Here is a 19,969-nt window from a genome sequence, read left to right as displayed (position 1 = left end):
TTGTTGTCAGGTTTGGGTACCAAGATGACAGGGGAGGCCCAAGGACTTTCAGACAGTACTATTAGTTCAAGGTCAGAAAGCCAGTTTGATGTATTGGTTAAGTGTGCAGACTCTTATCTGGGAGAACTGGGGTTGATTCCCCACTTCTCCACTTGCACCTGCTGCAATGACTTTGGGTTAGCCATATCTATCACAGGAATTGTCCTTGAAAGGGCAGCTGCTGTGAATGCCCTCTCAGCCCCACCCACCTCACAGGGTGTCTGTTGTGGGGGGAGAAGATATAGGAAATTGTAAGCCGCTCTGAGTCTCTGATTCAGAGAGAAAGGTGGGGTATAAGTCTGCACTCTTCTTCTTCTAACATGTCGTTAACCTCCTTAGCAATGCTGGTGGAATTTGGACCCATCACCCTATATGGAGGCAAAGCCTCTGGCCTCACATCCCCTGTGTCAATTCAGTGTTTAGCAAGGCTGCTTCTCCCAGGGAAGTTAAGAGAATATATGTTGGTACCTTAATAAGACCACCTTAAACTGACATTGTTGGTCTTTTTTCAGGGATGAGGCCAAATGCACTTGATGTAAAGTACTCCCTTTTGATATTTTTCCCCACCTCGTTAATTCCAACACCCCCTCCTTTTCCCCTCTGGCCATAAGGAACGGATTACCTCTATCATAATATGGGTTCATCATATTAACATGACACATTTTGTCCCTGTCCCTATGAACACTAAATAGTTCACAATAGAAACCTTATGGACCACTTCATCTGATCCTTCCAAGGCTATTCTGGAGTTCAAAGACAAGTTGTGTTTCTGGATTTCTTGTAGCTGTTCTCAAATTATTGTAAGGCATTCTGCATAGTTCATATTTTCCAAATCAGCCATTTGGAAACGCCATTGGTAAAGTTTTGGCAAATGATTAGTCTGTTCTTTAAGGTCTGGATGCAAAATTTCTCTACATTTTGCTGGAATCTGTGCTCTTGGAGACTTGGATTGCTGAGACTTCTTTCCTGCAGGAAATATATTCTCTTCTGCCTGAAGATTTGGCAGATACACTGTTTTTGCAGAGACAGATACACTGAACTGATGTCTGCTGGATTCTGCTGCAGTTACAGATGGTGTTGGTTCTGGTGGGGCTGCAGCGGTGTTTAGCACTGAATTACTGCCACTACTTGGGAATTCAACTTGCTTGTCACTCAGTTCAATTGTTTTCTCCTCAACAGACTTGTCATCTGATCTGAGTGGCACTGAACAAAGCAGTCTCCTCTTCCATCAGATGCTCCTCTGGAACAGCATCCTCTGGAGAAGCATGTGGTGGGAAGTTGCTGCTTCTGTGTCAGAGTCTGAAAAAAATTCCTTGTGTATGTTTTTAGGTCCTTGAATACTGGACCACAGATCTTGTTGCTCTTTAACTCTGGGACACTGAAGTCTTTCACTGGAGTTATTTAGGAGTTTTGTTCTCTTTTCTGCAACTTCAGAGAACCGTGAATAAAAACCATTTGTCCATAAAGATTTCCTTTTCTCCTCTAACCCACGGTATTTCTTTGTTGGTGTTATATTTATTTTTTCCACTCATCTTGATTTGAGGAGTTGTTGCTACTGTTTTCCACACTAGACATGTCTTTGCCATTTGATTTGTTAGAATTAATATCGACTGCCACAATTTTTAAACATTCCTCTGTGACACCAATCCTCCATTTACCATGTGTTACTCGTGGCTTTGTTTTATCTACTGCTTCTTTGTTAACCTCTTTCCCTTTCTTGGTGCTTGCATTTTCTCCATCATAGTCAATATCATCTGATAGCTCTGCCTGCTCTCACAGCAGTCTTTGTGGAGATCTGGATTTTGGTTTAGATGCATCAGCAAGGGTTTTTTAATCTTTTCTGGAAAGCATAAACTGTTCTGCTCTTCTGTACAGAGTTCATTATTTTCTTTGTTCACATCATCATCTTGAGGTTCCTCTTTACAATTGTTATCTGCACTTGGAACACTTTGGTCATCATCCTTCTCACTTTCATCAAAGCTGTCAGAAGCTTGCATTCATTAGCGATGGAAGCAATCTCTAAAGATTTAGTTGGAGCTGATGCAGAGGTTTTTTTCTTCAGTGCTGTCTGGTTTGGATGCCATCTCAAGTAATATACTGGCATTAAAAGGTGTCTTTGATGAGTGACTCAATTTAAAGGTTTTAGGAGAATATTTCTCATCTTTCTCTTTAATTATTCTTAATTCATTTTCCTGGTCAGAGTGGGTTTCCTGCAAATACTTTTTGTTTTTGTCTTATTTATTCGAGTCCGCTTTCTGCCACTGCTCAGCTAGGGACTCAGCTGCTGGCACATTATGCAACAAAGTTTCAGCACCTTCAACCCTGGGATCATCTTCTGTAGGTTGCTGAATAAGTTCTGCTCAGCTACTATTGTCTGTTGTAGTGAAGCCTCAGGCCTACTGCTGGCAACTGTATTTATTTTTAATTCCTCCCATGGAATTTGAGAGACCAAATCATTTCCCACCAAAAGGGGTACATCCAGTTCTTTTGAAACTCCCATATTCCATTTCCCATGGAAGTTTTTATATCTAATAGGGATAGGGTTGCCAAGTCCAATTAAAGAAAAATCTGGGGACTTTGGGGGCGGAGCCAGGAGACCTTGGGGGTGGAGCCAAGAGACATCGAGGGTGGAGCCAGGAACAAGGATGTGACAAGCATAATTGAACTCCAAGGGAGTTCTGGCCATCACATTTAAAGGGACAGCACGCCTTTTTAAATGCCTTTCTTCCATAGGAAATAATTAAGGATAGGGGCACCATCTTTTGGGGCTCATAGAATTGGACCCTCTGGTCCAATATTTTTGAAACTTGGGGGGTATTTTGGGGAGAGGCACTACTGCCATACTAAAAATCTGGTGCCTCTACCTCAAAAAATAGCCCCCCCCAGAGCCCCCAATACACATGGATCAATTCCCTATTATCGTTCTGCATAGGGAATAATAGAGTGCCTAGTAGACATTTCCCTCCCCTCCCCCACACTTTCTAAAGGGGGGGAGGGCCTCCATACCAGGAAATCCCCCCTCCCTGCCCCCTCCCTCTCTCTCTCTCACACACACAAATACTTACCGTACTTGGTCTTCTTCCAGCAGAATTTGCTCGCTGTGAAAACGAAAGTAAGGCTGCACAGGAAAAGAAAGGGAGGGGCCGTTCCTGTTTCCTGTGCAGCCTTAAAGGGACACATTTTAAAAACGGATCCCAAGCTGTAAAACAACATGATGCCTACAGGTATGTTCTCTCTCCTCCCCGCCCCCAGATTTTTTAAGAGCGGGGGAGGAGGCTGAAAATTCGGGGGTCCCCCGCCAGGGCAGGAGGGTTGGGAAGCCTAAATAGGGACCTCTGCTAGTGCCACATCAAATGTTGGCCCACTAATGCCCTTAATCTTATTTCTAGACTCTTCCCTTCTAGGTGCCACTGCCTGTTGCCATGAAACTCTCAATTGCAACTCTTTAATTTTTTGTATATACATCTCTTTCCCCTGCTCTCTTTTTACCTTTCTTTCTCTCTCTCTTTCCTCTGCCTCCCTTCTTGCTCTCTCTTGCTCTGCTTGGATTTTGGCAATCTGCCTCTTTCTGCCTCAGTTTTTGCCAGCTCTATCTGCATCCTCATCACTTCTACCACACCAGATACAATGTTCCATTTTCCCTGACTGGGGTTTTCCATAGCAGTTGCCTTTTCTGCCTGTCCAACCCCTTCCACCTTTCCACCTTTCTGGGGAGGTGCCATTTCTGACAGGAAATTTTATTTTATAATTATTCAAAGGCATCAAATAATTATTCAAAGGCATCAAATTATATATTTTATATAATTAGTTCTCTGTACATTGTCTTAACTTCCACCAACTCTCAGTTATTGTACAGTTACTTTTAAACTCATGATGGTTCTGTTGAATGCGCCTTTTTGTCCTTTTACAGTCACCCTTAAAACAGCTGTTCCTCTTAACTTCAGGGTTGTCATATCAAGGTTCTTTTTCATGTAAAGTGGTCTAAACAGTTTTAATACCTCATCTAGATTATGCAAACAATTACACACTGAGTAATACTGCAAGACCTTGTTAACAAGGGTGTTATAAGATATGGAACCCTTTATAGTTTTAGCCTTATCACTATTTCTAGAGCTCCAGCGTAAATGACAGATTTTATTTTGATTGTGAGAGAAGGGACCTACTTGCTTTTGTTTGCTATACATTAATGAAATAATTATGCCATGATTGAACACATAACAATATGATTTTTTTTTGTATGGAACCATACTGGCTGCATAATATCAAATTATTTATACAGGTCAATCGTGAAAATATTCAGCAGTAATGTGATAGCACTTTGATACTAAGTATCTACCTAGGCTTGCAGTCTCACAGGAGTTTACTGTATGTATACAATGGCCACAGATAGGGGGTAGGCATAGGGCAGAGAAAACATTTTGGAGCCCATTCTCAGCACATGAGATATTTCTATGGAACCGGTAACAGAAAATAAATCACCAGTCATTTAAACCAAGATTTTTTTGTCATCAGTACTGGTTTTTTAAAAGGAAGTACTAGACATTCCCTGAGCATTTAATATCTTTGAAGAAGGATTTTTTGTATTGAAAATAGAACATTGTATCTGGTGTGGTACTAATGCCCCCCCCCCATTTTAAACTCATGAAAACGCTTATACAATAATGCATAATTACAGGAAAAGTGATTCTGTATATCTTCTATTCTCACCAATGACACCAGATTTAGCTCCCAGCATTCTCTTAACTTAACCATTTTCAAAATACCTGCAGTGCTTAATTGTTTTCACTTGAGGACTTAAAGCTTCTAAGCCTCCTCTGGCATTATACAACTTCTTGGATTGCTATAATTAATTGATTCCCATCTGTTCCTTAGTCTTCCTTCTTTTAATGGTAACAACATGTATCTGCAAAGAATATGTACCAAACTTCATTTGTCCTCAATGTTTATTGACAAGCCTTTGAGGGAAAGAATGGAAAATAGTTTTCAGTAGTTAATTTGTAATCTGTAGACAAATGCCTGTACTAATAAATTGACAAATTGTATTCAGTTCCCACATTTCTAGCATCCTGCCTTCCTTACACTCCCAGGTATGTGAGCGGTATATATGTAAACTGTCCTGTAGGGTCTAGTTGGAGTTTGGCAAGGCTTCTTTTTATTACATTATTTTTATTAGTTGTTATGTGGGTCTTCTATGGTTTATGGTTTATTAAATTTATATCCCACCCTCTAGGACAGCCTGGAAGAACTGCACATGGACAGAAGCTACTTGATTATTTCCCCTGGTCCTTTTTAGCTCCAAATCTTTCCCATCAACACCTTTTAAAAACCTATACAGAGGAAAATATAGAATTTTGATATGTGAAAAAAGTAGTTAGGGATGACAATTTTGAACTGAAAATAAAAGATTAAAGGAGTCTTTCACTGCCTGTTTTTTTCCCCTGCCAGACACACCCTACCTTCAATTGCTTTGAGTAAAATGAAAAACAAAACAAAAAACACCAAATCACAGAAATTCTTCCAACATGCCATTTGCCTCAGGGGTGTGTGTTTGTGTGTGTATATCTTCAGTTCTCTTTTTGAACCTTATACAATCTTAGCTCTAGATTGCATCACAGTAGCTGATTAAGGGACCTTCTTTATCTCCATTCATAGCTTGCAACTTATACAGGATGATAAAATGCAATTAATTTGGAGATGCTCCCAGCTTCTTTGGCATAGCACATTCTGAGGTGGCACCATACCCAAACTCCAGTTCCTATTAAGAGTACTCGCTTCTTCCTCTGTTGGATGACTACTGGAAGGTGTTAACTTGCCAGACTGTGAGCTGCTTTCTTGAGTCTCCCAGATGGAGACACCGCACAAGGCTTAAAAAAATAAACTGATTTTATATGGTGAATGGGTTTGGACAGCCATCACTGATGGGTTCCTGCATTCTTTGGTTACTCTGTTCACAATGTAGGAAGATATTCTTAGATGCATTTTGCTGCATTTGGAAATTAACATTTTACCTACTGTTGCCTTATACATAAGAATTGAGAGGGATACATGACTGTTAAAAAGCATAATGAAAAACAAAAATTGATTAGGAAAGTAGAGGCTGTCAGATTCTTATGATGAGGCTGCTCTTAAGACTAGTTGCAAGCAACAGCGGCTAGGCAGTGAAGTAGCTGTACTTGTTTTTTGTTTTTGTTTTTTGTATTCTAAGCCCAATTTCAAGGGCTGTTTTTGATGGCCTGTAAATGGTTTAGTATGGTTGGTCCCAGACCACTCAAGGTCTTAAAGGTCAATACCAGGACCTTGAACCTGACTAGGTACTCTACTGGGAGCCAGTTCAGCTAGCGCAGCACTAGCTGAATATGTGCCGTCTGTGATGTTTCAATTAGGACTTGTGTCACTACATTCTGGACTAGCTGGAGTTTCTAGGTCAGTATAGAGGTAGGTCAGAATAGAGCAAGTTACAGTAGTTCAGTCTGGAGGTGACTGTTTCATGGTTTACCATGGCTAGGTGAGGGCTCAACAAGAAGGGAGTCAGTTGCCGAGTTTGGTGGAGATGAAAAAATGCCAGCTTGGCAATGTGCATGACTTGGGTCTCAATTAATACGGAGGCATCCAAGGTCACACCCAGATTCATGACAGATGTCACCAGTGTTAGTAGTGCCCTGTCAAAAGCTGGAAGCCTAAACTCCAATCCCTCCCCACCCCCCGTGAACCTCAGTCTTTAATAGATTCAGTCTCAGCCTGCCTTAAAAAAAAAAAAATCCACCACAGCCTCCGGACCATCAGCCAGTATTTGCAGGGCAGTGACCAGCCAGCTGCCCAATAACAATACAGTTGCATATCATCAGCACATTGATGACACCCAAGCCCAAAACTTCTCATCAGCTGGGCAAAGGGGTGCATATAGATGCTGAATAATACTGGGGAGATGAGTGCCCCCTGAGAAACCCCACATAGTAAGGGTTTCCTAGAGGACACATCCTCTCCTAGTGCCACCCTTTCTCTCAACCAAGGAGAAATGAGGAGAGCCACTGAAGGGCCACCCACAGACCCCTAAGTGAGTCAAAAGATCATAAATCACTGTGTCAAATGCTGCTGTGAAGTCAAGCAACAGCAGTAGTGCTGACCCACCTTGATCCTGCTGTCTACAGAGATTGTCAGGGCAACCAGCAAGATCTCTGTCCCATGGCTGGGGTGGGAGCTGGATTTGAATGGGTCCAGCTCTGGTGTGTCATCCAGGAATCCCTAGACCAGCTCAACTACCACTCTCTCAAACACCTTTGCCAGAAACAGTAAGTTTGAAACTGGGCAGTAATTGGCAGGATCTGAAGGATTCAAGATAGTTTTTTAAAGAGTAGTAGAACCACGGCCTCCTTTTGACCCTGTGGAAAGATCCTTGTCTTCAGGGACAGGTTGATAATATCCATCAGAGGACCCTGTATCCTTGCATCACCAGCCTTACCTAACCATGAGGGACACAAGTCAAGGAGGCATGCGGTCAGCCTAACAGCACCCAGGACCCTGTCAACATCAGCAGGAGAGAGTGGGTTGAAGGAATCAAAAACTGAATCCAAAGATGACCAAGGGGTCTCCAGTTCACATGCTATATCAACATTGCCAGCTAAGTCGTGATGGAGCGACAAGACTTTTTCCACGAAAAAGCTCAGAAATGCTTCATAACTAATGGCTGAATTCCTATATCTATTCTGGTCCCACTCAGTGAGGGAAGTCAAGGACCTAATCACACTAAATACTTGTGATAGGTGAGAGCTAGCAGACACAATGGAGGCTGAGTAGAATTCCCTCTTTGCAGCCTTCACCATCATCTCATAGGGTTTCATAAGCATCCTTTAAGATGCTTTTGTAACTTTGTTGCAAGCACGCTGCGAAAATCACTTGTTGTGTAGGCTCCCATTTCATCCCCCTGAGCAAAAGCGGCTCTAGGGCGAATAGTGCTCTAGGCAGCCCCCCCCCCACCATGGCACTTCGCTTGCCCATCCCCCACTGCTGCTGCACTCCACTCACCCCGCCCCCCGCAGCTAGTCCCCTCTGGCTGCTGCCACCACCGTAGTGGTGCTCCACTTGCCCCCCCTCCCCGCCATGACTAAAACTAAGCCCTGCTGCCAGCTTTTTCCCACAGCCCATGCCTGTGAGAAGAAGCCAACAGCGGGACTTCATTTTAGTCATGGCGAGGGGAGGGAGGGGGTGTGAGCAGAACACCACCATGGTGGTGGCAGTGGCCGGAAGGGGCTAGCTGTGGCCATGGTAGTGGTGGAGGGGGGAGGGAGACAAACAAACCACTTGCCTCATTGATGGCTTCAGAGAGACAGGAATTCCAGGCCCCTATCAGCTCATCTACAGAGGCACCAGAAGGCATGGGATCCTGCAGAGCATTCTGGAACCCAATTGGACCCATTAGTCACCATGGGTGAGCATAAATGAGTTAACTGCCTAGAAGGAGGGGGTGGAAATGCCCAGCCAGGCCTTCAAAACCAAGCGGTCTGACCAGGGCCGTAGCCAGGATTTGGAAGGTTGGGGAGCATTTACATTTTTGGGGGAGCACTGATGCCCCCCCCCGCGCCCCACACGACCTTCCCTCTAGTGACAGGCAGGGCCGGCCCTAGCCCTTTTGGCTAGGCAGCACAGCTCTGCCCTGCCCCAGTCACCGGATCTGTTGCCTACTCATGAGTAGCCCTCCGAGTAGGCAGCAGGCATGGGGCTACTCACGGGAACAGGTGAGGGGAGAGGCAAATAGCAGAGACGAGGAGAAACAGAGGCAATCGGGGCTGGCAGGGAGGGGAAAGGGCAGGAGAAGTGGCTGAGATCGGGGCTGGGAGGGAGGGGAAAGGGCAGGAAGTTGCTGCGATTGATAGGGGCTGAGAGGGAGGGGAAATGCCAGGAGAAGTGGCTGCGATCGGGACTGGGAGGGAGGGGAAAGGGCAGGAGAAGTGGCTGCTATCAGGGCTGGGAGGGAGGGGAAGATGCGAGGAGAAGGGGCAGCGATCAGAGTTGGGAGGGCGGGAACAAAGGTGGGGAGAAGCGGTGACTATTGGAGCTGGGTGGGAGGGAAAGGGGCGAGGAGAAGCAGTGGCGATTGGGGCTGGGTGGGAGGGAAAAAAGCAGAAGTGGGTGCGATCAGGGCTGGGAGGGAGGGGAAGGGGCAGGAGAAGTGGCTGCGATCCAGGCTGGGAGCTGCAGCAAAAGCAACCCCCAGCTCCCCCCTGGAGTTAAAGGGCCCGCGAAACAGCTGATCTGCTGGCCCTTTAACTCCAGGGGGAGGCTGAGACTGCTTCTGCCCCCGGTGGGCCAAATTGCTGATGGGGCCAGTGGCAGCCCCCGGAGCTATGGCAGAGGCCCCGGGGACTGGTTGGGTAATTGCCGACCCAGAAGTCGGGGGGCTGTGCCCCCACAAGCCCCCTCATAGCTACAGGCGTGGGTCTGACCATGGCACCTCTTCCTTATTTTATATTTTAGTATTTTCATGGTGGAGGTGGTAATATACAAATGCTTCAACTGTCATCAATAATGGTAAAATAAGGTATTTCTATAATACATGGGACAATGGGACTCGCTGCCACATGATGTAACCATGATCAGGAATTTAAGTGGCAATAAATAAGAATTATACAAATTCATGGAGGATAGGTTTATCCATGGTTAAACAGAGCATCCTTATTCAGAGACATTGTACCCCCAGTATCAGTTGTGAGGACAACAATGGAGGAAGGTCTGTAGGTCTTCTTGGGATCATCTAGGTTGCAGAATCAGATTGCTAGACCAGACTGATCTTTGGTCTGATCCAACAAGACTATTCTAGGTTGTTATAACTGCCATAGAAATGCAAAAGAACAAATGGTAAGGGAATAAAGAACAACTAGTCCTTTCCCATCAGACTCTAACATAGCCCAGTTTTGTTTTTGTTTTTTAAATGTGTGAGTGCTCCAAGCTACTTGGTTGCTGCATTCTCCAATTCCACTTGCATGGAAAGACTCTACTCTTGTTAACAGAAGGTGCCGTTGTCATGTATAGTACTGCTTTATATATCCCACAGCTGAGTTCTGTTTTGGTTGGAATTAGTTCCTCACCCACTCACCAACCCATTCCTAAGAAGAGGACTGACTGAACTGATTAACATAGATTTAACAGGGGCAAACATGTGAGTGGCTTTCAGTAGGCTCCCAAGTACTAGCCTGCCAAGTGTCACTTCTCTGAGGCAGATACAGTTTTATGCACACACCACTCTACAGTCTCCTAAATCATGAAAAAAAAAAACCCATTTTTAGTCTGCTCCTGAAATGACATAAATAGACCATATCATGGTAATGGGCTTGCAGCTCAGCCCCCCCTGGGAACTGGTAGAATGTACTTGTACCTCTCCACGTTTGTGACCTAGGCTTTGGTGGTTCTGCCAGCAATGTTCTTTCCACTTTTAGAGTTAAGACAATTATTTTCAGTAAGGTTCTTCAAAAGGTGAGTCAGAGAATGTAATCAGGGGTAAAAGTAAGGAGTAACTCATTTTAGACTTGATGGTGTGAGTCTTTGTATAGCCTGATATTTCAGGGACATTCTTCCCCTGTGACTCACAGCTCCCTGCCCTTTAAATAAGGAATCAACACCCCTATAAGGTGAAGCACCTCAAACAGTCTCACAAACACCCACATTGTAGGTCAGCATCAGAGGAGTCGCGATTTCAATCCGATCTCAGCGTTCTGTATTCAAGTCTTGATCCACCAAGGAGTTCTTTCCTTGGGAATAAGAGTCTGTGAGTGAGGGGGGGGGGGGGTGGGGATAAGAAGCACTCCCTTTCTGAAAGGGACTGGAAGGAGTTGTTTTTGTCATGGGTGCCAAAGCAACTTCCCTCACACCCTTTCGAACATGCCCCATAGACCCAAGTAAGTGTTCAGCCCATTCCTGAGGGCAAGTCTGGGCGTGGGGACAGAGAAAGGTTTTTAGGGGATGGAAGCTTTTAAGCTGGGATGCAGCTTAATTTCAAAGAAAGCAAGAGAAGCAGCTGCTCTGAAGAAGCAAACTCAGCTTGTGTGTATGTCTGAGTATCTCTCCTGCGCACTCACAGAGCTGCAGGTTGGTATCTAGCTCCAATCAATGCCCTTAATTGCCTTTTTCTTTCTTGCCATCACGGTGGCTCTTCAGTCTCCCTATATTGCTTTTATTATTTTTTTCCCTTACACACACACACACACACACTTTCTCTCTTCTCCCCCCCCCCCCACCCCTTTCCTCTGCTCCAGCACCACCAGCACCAGCCACCAGGACAAGTTGCTACGGAAACGGCTGCATGGCAACCGGCTCAGAGCCTGGGGTCCGTCTGCTGCTGCTGCCGCTGCTGCTGCCGCCGCTTCTCTGGCTGGTTCATTCTCCAGCGCGTTTTCCTCCTCGCTAGATGGTGTGCGAGACACCCGAGACTAGACACGCTCCGGACGCGGGCAGCGAGAGCGGAGGAAGGCAAGGCAAGGCAAGGCGGGCGGCGGGAAGAGAGGCGAACGCACCGCTTGCCCGGACCCCGAAAGGAGGCTGCACCCTACCTGCCTGCCTGCCTGCCTTGGGGGGCTCGTGGAGGAGCCAGAGCCGAGAGCCTTCGCGCAGCCTTCGCGCAGGCATGGACATGATGCTCCTGGTCCAGGGCGCTTGTTGCTCCAACCAGTGGCTGGCCGCGGTGCTGCTGAGCCTCTGCTGCTTGTTGCCCTCCTGCCTCCCCGCCGGCCAAAATGTGGACTTCCCAGGGACAGCTGTGGAGAACCTGGTGGTCAGGAAAGGGGACACGGCTGTGCTTAGGTAGGGCTCGCCCGGGAAACCGCTTGGATTTTGATGAGCTTCCTGTGTGTGTGGTGTGTCCCCCTCCCCTTCGACGGGCTGAAACGGCTGCTGAAGAAGGAGAGGGTCTCGTTTGTCTTTCGCCGGCTTTCTTGCATGCAGTGCGCCAAAGGGGTCCAAGCGTTTGGCTGGAGGCAGACGAGAGAGGGTCTCACTTGGAAACTAGCGCTCGGTCATGCCTGCTGAGGAGCCCTCGCTACCTTCTCTCTCACATACCCGTCCAGTTTCCCACTTCCCATTGTCCCCCCTTCCGGTTTTGACTCTCTCACCTGTCCAGTGGAATTAAAAGTGGGGTCCTCACCCTCCCCCCCGCGTCTCTTTAGAGACTGGTGGCTCTTTAGACTGAACTTTAGAGGCATCCCCTTTTGCTCCCCTGTAGACTTTTCTAATCTATCAAGTGGGGTGGGGGGAGAGGAGATTTGCAATAAGATCTCCCTTCGGAATTACTTTGCAGCTTCTTCAGGCATGTTTCTCCCGCTCCTTGCTAAGCCTCTGGAAGCCGTAATGGCTCATCAGAGAACAGCGGACCCGCTTCCCTCCCTCCCCTCCCAGCTTTGCAAGCAAAGCGGCTGCAGCGCAGAGCGAGCTTTTGCAATAAATAAATGAATACATTTTTAATATATATATATATATTTGGGAGAAACGCAAGTTGATGCTCGGCATAGTGGCCTGAGTGATGCTCAAGACCCCCTTCCTCGGAGCTGTGCTCCCCCTCCCTTTGTGAAACTCCCATCCAGATGCTTGCTGCATTAACTGACGGTGCAGTTCCAAGCATCCGAGAGTGCCATGGCATGGGATATTACGGACATGTAGCAGGCATTTCTGGAGAGATTTATATCCGCGGTCCATGTGTGATAAATAAGCAGCGCACTCTGCAGTGCATTAAAGAACGCTGTTTGCCTAAGACTGGTGTATATATTATGTTTAATTGGGCTGTTGGTTGAAAGCACTGATCTCTTCGGTTTTAGACCTTGGCATGTAAAGACGATTTAAGGAAACAGATTGACACTTATCTTGCAAACTGAAGAGTCTGGGACCCAATTAGTTTTTTGTTTGGAAGCTGTACAGAATACCCCATAGTTTGTTTTGGGGGTGGGGGCAGGTGGTAATCCAAAAGGTCTCTCAGATAAACAGTCGATGGATTCCAAAGGTTGTGACTTGCCTGGAATGTGAAGTTTGTTCTGGAAGTTGGAATGAAAATCATTGCTGCTGGATTGAATTTCTCTGGGATAGTGCCTGATGTTTGTAACAAGATCTGCAGTGCACATTGCTCAGCATTAGCAGTTCACTGAGGATACAGTACATGTCACTTAAGGTTGCTGACATTTTCATAACAATGCATATAGGAGGGGCAGCCATCTGGGATCTTGATGATTTCCCCAAGATGCTTGATTTTAAAATCAGTTTTGCATTTAGAAGATTGTGTGCATGTAGCAATTGCTTCCTTTAGTGATGGTTGCATTCCATATGGCAACAAGCCACTGGGCTAGTGGAAAAATTGTTTACCACTAGCAATCCATTAGTGATGTGATTTCTGTCTGTCCATCTGGAATTCATTAATCCTCTATTTTAATTTGTATTTTTTCTCCCTGGGCTTAACTTTCTTTTGACACATTTGGCATTGTCAAGACAATCCTCTGATAACATTTGAATTGATTTTCTTTCTTCTAAGAGTAAGGACAGAGACTGATACTTCTCATACATGGGGAAGTGAGCCTACAGCATTTGTAGGTGTTAAGATGTTACCAACTGTGCTGTTTGCCAGGTTCTTAAAGCAACTTCATCAGGAGCATTGCTTTTCCTCAGTGTTGCACAACTCTTGCAGAAATGCTGCAGAAACATACTCCTTCATTGCTGCAGAAACATACTCCTTCATTGCTTTGAAATTGTGGCATTGTCAGCGCAGCCCTGTTTATTTTCCTGACTGTTCTGATGTGGTAGATGCCAAGAGCACATTCAGTGGCTGTGCACTGCTGCTTGACACATTTTTCATCTGTAGTAATACGCTGTAGCCACACTCCCTGGTTTTAGAATTCATTGGAATTTACTCTTGTTGGCCTCATGTGCCACAGACAGAAAGTAAATGTAGCCCCAGCCTCTTTATTTGCATTGCCTCTGATGTAAAGATAGCAACAGAGTGGATGAACAGAGTTCGTCCATTCAGGTTCAAACTCAGGCTAGTGTTTGTGGCCACTGAAAAACACTGTTAAATAGAAGCTTGAAACAACTGAAGATACCTGTGGTTGGGTTACAGTCTGATATTACTATAATGTATGTGATTTTCTAAGGGTAAGAAGCTGAAAACATCTTTTTAAATGCAAATGAAAGAATTTTAGGGTCAATCATTTTCATCTCATAAATTGAAGAGGATGAATGTTTTGGACAGCAAGTGTCAGTGAGAATAGAATCCACTATATCAGGGGTGGCCAACGGTAGCTCTCCAGATGTTTTTTGCCTACAACTCCCATCATCCCCAGCCATCAGCCATGCTGGCTGGGGCTGATGGGAGTTGTAGGCAAAAACATCTGCAGAGCTACCATTGGCCAACACTGCACTATATAATTTCACAGAGAATAGCATATGCTTTACTGCTAGGTGGGGAACATGGAAGGCATTAGCAATGCTATTAGGAGGAAACCTGGAACATTTATTAAGGAATAACCAGTTTGGGGCAATTTCATGTACTCAACTTTGTGTTTTGCTTGAGAGCAAAGTTTACTTCAATTTAAGCCAAAAGGATTACATTTGTAAGGAAAATGCACAGGATATAAAGGAGCTACTTAACTGTCACATGTGGCTTTCAAGTGCTTCTTCGGAATCTTGTCCCCATGGACTATGAACAGCTTAAATAAAAACACGTAAAACCTAAAGCATTTTAAATTAATAACAGTCTACAAGAAAGGTTTTTTAAGTGTCACATTAGGACATAGCAGTCCTATGCAAACACAGATGGGGAATGCAGAATACATATTACGCATGTTTCAATGAATTTCTTTATTCCCCTCCCCCCCAGGTAATGGTTATTTTCTTCTAGTTGCCTTAGACTAGGGTGTTGTGATGCTTTGGATAATTGTATATTGCACTTCATGAAGTAACATATAAGTATAAGAATTATTTCTTCTACACTGAACTTTTGTAAAGCCCCAGTACCCCCCCCCCCCGCCAAATAGAACAATTGTGTGTGTGTGTGTGTGCTGAATTCAAGGTTGAACTGTGACTTAAAAACAATGACAATTTATTTTGCAGAAGAGGGAGTCTGTCTAAGGGAACTACATACATAGTTGGCATATTACAATCAGGAAACCATCATTTAAAGCCTCAAATAAACCAGTATGACTGCTAGATCTTTTTTAAAAGTGCTGGAATGTCTGAGTCATTCTTTCAGTGTTTTGTCAGCAGTTTGTTTGTTTAATGAAAAGAGTATATTGTTAATAGATATGATATTGCAGGTGCCTTAAATATATTGTATCTTGACTCTTGAAAACTTCAACTACCCAGGCATTTCTTTTTGATCTTGTGTGGACATGACCATGGAATCATGTTGAAGACTCACAGATATATATATTCAAGCCAGTTGAAATCAATAAGAGCTTCAGATGGATTTCTGGAAGCAGACTTCTGCCTCTTAAGCAATCTTAAGATACAGTGATCATTATTGGTACTCTGAGGTAAGGGTAGAAGTGTCTGATTCCAAAGCTAAGGTTTGCCTTGTGTAGCATTTCCATTGCTACTTTTCAGTGCCCATACAGAAATAAATGTGGTAGATTCAGGCTTGGTTTCTTTAAAAAGCTTAAAGATGTCCAGAGGAAAATGGCTAAGAAAAAGAAATCTGAATAAATTGTGACAGAAATATAGCTACATGGTAGTATGGAACATCATACTGAAGTCTGTTAGTAGTCTTTGTTTTAAGAAATGTTGCTAGTTTTATAAAGTCAGTTACTGTTCTAAAACATAATAATTCCACAGATCAAAGTGAAGTTTCCAGTTCAAAAAGGCATGCTACTTCAAGTTGTTATTTTGTACAGTGATTACTGCAGATCATTTAAGACCAATAAAGATCAATTCTGAATATAAGCTTTCATGTGCATGCACAAGGAAGCTTATACCCAGAATTAAACTTTATTGTTCTTAAAGGTGTCACTTTACTTAGACTTTTTTCTACTGCTTCAGATCATGCTGTGTCAGTTCTTGTCTCTTTTAGTTAATATAACATAATGGACATGCAGCTTGCACATAGCTTTTCCTGTGCTGAATGTACATGTGATAGACAAAGTTTGAGTCCAGTGGCACCTTTAAGACCAACAGAGTTTTATTCAACATATCAGTGCACATGAAAGATTACACCAGACTTTTACTACTTACCTTGAATAAAACTCTGTTGGTTTTAAAGGTGCCACTGGGCTCAGACTGTGTTCTGCTGCTTCAGACCAACACCACTGCACACCTGAATGTATATGTTATAGATTAGAGCTACCATTTTGTTCTTCTAGCACCTGTGCATTCCTCTGGTGCACAAACATTTCTACTGATCCAAGGTATAGGTTCATCAGTTCAAGAATGTCTTGCATGAGTGGAAGAGTACTTGTTCTGAAGAACCATACCAATGGAACAAAACTGATCGAATTCTGCGTTTACATTTAGCTTTTTTTGATCTCACATTTCCTTCCCAAGAAAAAGAAAAAATAGGTGAATGAAAAAGATCTATACAAAACTAACCAAAGTAATACAGATCATCACTATATATAAAAGACATTTCCTAGGCACATTCTCTTTGTCACATTCAAGTATGACCAAGGAACTGATCCCCAGGTAGAGCTAGTAAACTGAGTAGGCAAGATCATAGTAATCAGGTGGGCTTGGTTCTTAATGACTGTTTATGGGATAAAGTAAAGTAAATAAACAGCAGTGTTTGGAGGCCAGAGGAGCTGACCCCAAGAAAATTAATCTGCAAAGACCAAGAAAAAGTTTTAATTACTGTCTCAACCATTTTTCTGATTTTACCTCTCACTTAAAAATTAATGGCTGCAATTCATTCCTGTGGGAAAAAGATAAAATTACTACTCCTAGGGAATTCATTATGGCAAGGGCAAATACTTATCTCAACAATGTCCCAGCACAGAATACATTAAAATGTACAGAGGTAATCAGGTTAAGAGATTTTGAGAGCCAGTATAGTGTGTTAGACAAAGCTCTGTGAGACTGAGGTTTGAATCCCTGTTTTGCCATGGAAACTTGCCAACTGACCTTGGCCTCAGCCTAACCTACCTGACAAGGGTGTATGTGAAGATGAAACACAAATAATCTAAAAAGGCTTTGGGTTCTCAATGGAGAGAAAGGTGGGGTATAAACAAAGTAAGAAACCTAAACAGCTGTGGAGGCCCAAATCAGATAAGGAAGTGGCACAGGGTCACCTGCAAAGGGGAATTAAGAACTACTTCCAGCAGCACTGAAGGAAAGGAGAGTGAGTTGGGTGCAGAAGAGTTCAAAGTACTGTGTTTAGGATAATACAGGATGTGAAAATAAGGAACTGGGGCTACGTTAGGGTTGTCAACCTTCCAATGGTGACTGGAGATCTCCATTTTACACCATCGATCTCTAGGCAACAGAGATTAGTTTACCTGGAGAAATGACTGCTTTGGAAGGTAGACTGTATTGCATAATATCCACTGAATTTCCTCCCCTCCCCAAACCCTGCCCTTATCAGGCTCTACCGCACCCAAATCTCCAGGTATTTCCTGACCCTGCATTGGCAACTTTGGGCTAAGTACTCTGTTATCCTCAACTGACTTGATCACAAATAATGACTTAAGAGGAAGACATCTGGTTTTCTTGTTTGACTTTATATCTGCATTTCTACAATGCATGGCCCACATTGACTAGTTTCTGGTCTGATGAAATCTTATAATTGCTTTGGTATAAAAAAGTATTAACTGACAAATGTTCATGACTTTCCCTCCACTGCATTCCCCTGAGCACCCCTGAAGCTTTTTTCCTGGCTTCAGGGGGCCCTTAGGAAAAGCACAGAATGCAAAATGAGAGACTGCAATTGGAAGAGGAACCAGTAGAAATTGCAGCTCCTTATGAGAAAGAAGGGGAAAGGGAGTATTGGTTTGTAGCCTGTTAATATTGTAGCTGCTTGAATGTTGAACTGTATACTCAGGTGCTGCTGATTTCTGTGGGATTTTAGAGTACCTAACATCTTCTAGATTCAAGTTTTGCTTTGCTAACAATAAATACTAAGGTTATTAATGAGTAGGTCATAGGGTTGCCAGGTCTGTGTTGGAAAATACTTGGAGACTTTGTTGATGGAACTGGGAGAGGGCAGAGTTTGGGGAAAGGAGGGACCTCATCATGGTACAATGTTATAGAGCCCACCCTTCGAGCGAGTGTGTGCTGGAGGTGAAGGGGAGCTATAAATGCCATCCTTTCTCACTCTCCTTGGGATTGTTTTCCCCAGCATCACTGCACCTTTAAGATCAAGGAGGCTTCCCCCCCTTCTTGAGTTTTTCTGTGTGTTGGGGGTGAAGACTGTGCCTGCTTCCCCGCCCCCTTTCCTCAGTATCATGTTTGACCCAGCAGCACTTTACCATCAACAAACGTCCCCCCCTTCCTGTGTATGAGTGTGTTTGTGTGAGAGAAAGAGACTGAGAGTTTGTTGCAGGTAGGGAAGGGAGTCCTCCTCAGCATCGCATTTGGAGAGGGGTGAGTGGGGAGAGACAGAGTAAATCAGTTTTGCTAACTATTTGGAAACCAAAGAAGGGAACTACCTGGGGATCCTAAGCTTAAAAGGGTAAAGTCTAACCTAGAGTGCTAGACTAGGGTCTGGGAGACCTGGATTTCAGTCCCCACTCTGCCAAAAAAAACTTGCTGGGTAACACTGGAATACTCTCAACCTCTGATGGAAGCAGCTTTGGGTTCCCATGGAAGGTAGGATATAAATTAAGATAGCCAGCCTCCAGGTGGTGGCTGGAGATCTGCTACTCAACAAATGTTTGAGTAGCAGAAAGCAATGTAAAGAGATAAATTTAAATTTGGAAGGAGGAAGTGACATCACAGGAAGGGAAGGCGTTTGGGTGCAGTGTGCTGAAAGTGACACCATCGAAAGAAGTGGCGCGTGGAAGTGACTTGATCTTTGACCTGGAAGTGACATCACAGGATATGAAATCACAAAGGTGATGTCATATCCTGCTCCTGGCTCCACCCCCAAAGTCTCCTGGCTCCACCCCCAAAGTCCCCAGATATTTGCTGAGTTGGACTTGGCAACCCTAGCTTGGAGTTACTATATTTTTTTTAGAAGCTACCCATCATAAGCAAGGTGCAAAAGCTTCTTCTGTGTGGTGGTACAATGAAGAGGGTACCCAACTGGAAAACCCTAGTGCCTCCTTGTAGTGCTTCTTCTAGGCCTAGGCAGTACCTCCTGGCTGTTGGTGGGGGATGGAGGAGGTAGGGTTGCCAGTTCATGTCTGGGAAATACCTGAATATTTGGGGATGGAGCTTGGAGAAAAGAGAGACCTCAGTGGGATACAATGCCATAGAGTACCACACTCCAAAGCATGTATTTTCTTCAGGGAAACTGATCTCTAGATGAACTGTAATTTCAAGGGAATCCCCAGGTCCCACCCAGAGGCTGGCGTTCATAAAAGGCAGATGGAAAAATGCTCACACCCTGAAAGTTAACTGAGTTATTTAGGATGCCCTCTTCTGGACACTGTTTATGGGATGGATAAATCCCTTTCCTCAGCTCCCATTGCCAACCACTGTTCCAAGCTGCAGTGTTGGTGGTAGTGGTGGGGATTTTAAAAACACGACTGTGTCACCAGAGTGATGATGTCATTTCTTGGGAAAACCTTGAAGTGTGTTTGTATAGTTCTAGCAATCACCATGAACTCTATGATTTTGCCACACAGTTTCTGGTTATTCATAAAGCTACCCACCATCAGATTAGGTTTTCTCAGGAAGTGACATCACACTGGTGACACCACTCCCATGTCCCCAACCCTCCTGCTGGTTGCCAGGCTTGGCATAGCAACCCTGCTGCTACCTTGCCTGATTATGAATGGGTCTGAAAAAAATAATTTTTCTCAAATAAAACAATATTTTA

The 19,969-nt window shown here is 44.3% G+C and overlaps 1 pseudogene; it reads right to left on the bottom strand.

Annotated features, from left to right (window-relative positions):
• Positions 1–829: 829 nt before the first annotated feature.
• LOC132567349 (AT-rich interactive domain-containing protein 4B-like) overlaps positions 830–19,969 on the bottom strand; it is a 115,336-nt pseudogene continuing 96,196 nt past the window's right edge.

Source organism: Heteronotia binoei, chromosome 2 (genome assembly GCF_032191835.1).
Source record: "Heteronotia binoei isolate CCM8104 ecotype False Entrance Well chromosome 2, APGP_CSIRO_Hbin_v1, whole genome shotgun sequence".
NCBI lineage: Eukaryota > Metazoa > Chordata > Lepidosauria > Squamata > Gekkonidae > Heteronotia > Heteronotia binoei.
Note: the sequence above shows the minus strand (reverse complement) of the source record. Positions and strands in the feature narration are given on the sequence as shown.